Here is an 887-nt window from a genome sequence, read left to right as displayed (position 1 = left end):
CAAAATAGACTTTAAAATAAAGACTATTACAAGAGATAAGAAAGACACTACATAATGATCAAGGGATCAATCCAAGAAGAAGATATAACAATTATAAATATATATGCGCCCAACAAAGGAGCACCTCACTACATAAGGCAACTGCTAACAGCTATAAAAGTGGAAATCGACAGTAACACAATAATATGGGGGACGTTAACACCTCACTTACACCAATAGACAAATCATGCAAAATGAAAATAAATAAGGAAACAGAAGCTTTAAATGACACAACAGACCAGATAGATTTAACTGATATTTATAGGACATTCCATCCAAAAACAGCAGATTACACTTTCTTCTCAATTGCACATGGAACATTCTCCAGGATAGATCACATCTTGGGTCACAAATCAAGCCTCTGTAAATTTAAGAAAAGTGAAATCATATCAACCATCTCTTCTGACCACAACGCTATGAGATTAGAAATGAATTACAGGGAAAAAAACGTAAAAAACACAAACACATGGAGGCTAAACAATACGTTACTAAATAACCAAGAGATCACTGAAGACATCAAAGAGGAAATAAAAAAATACCTAGAGACAAACGACATGAAAACATGACAATCCAAAACCTATGGGATTCAGCAAAAGCAGTTCTAAGAGGAAAGTACAGCTATACAAGTCTATCTCAAGAAACAAGAAAAATCTCAAATAAACAATCTAACCTTATACCTAAAGAACTAGAGAAAGAAGAACAAACAAAACCCAAAGTTAGTAGAAGGAAAGATATCATAAAGATTAGAGCAGAAATAAATGAAATAGAAACAAACAAAACAATAGCAAAGATCAATAAAACTAAAAGCTGGTTCTTTGAGAAGATAAACAAAATTGATAAACCATTAG

At 32.4% G+C, this 887-nt stretch overlaps 1 protein-coding gene across 1 annotated transcript in view; it reads right to left on the bottom strand.

The window, feature by feature from the left end:
- Positions 1-295: 295 nt before the first annotated feature.
- Positions 296-887, bottom strand: part of NABP1 (nucleic acid binding protein 1) — a 137,882-nt gene continuing 137,290 nt past the window's right edge. The window contains exon 10 of the transcript XR_008618899.1: positions 296-400. The gene's annotated coding sequence lies outside the window, so the exon portion shown is untranslated. The remainder of the gene's footprint in view (positions 401-887) is intronic.

Source organism: Physeter macrocephalus, chromosome 2 (genome assembly GCF_002837175.3).
Source record: "Physeter macrocephalus isolate SW-GA chromosome 2, ASM283717v5, whole genome shotgun sequence".
Taxonomy (NCBI): Eukaryota; Metazoa; Chordata; class Mammalia; order Artiodactyla; family Physeteridae; genus Physeter; species Physeter macrocephalus.
This window is presented reverse-complemented; position numbering and strand designations above follow the sequence as displayed.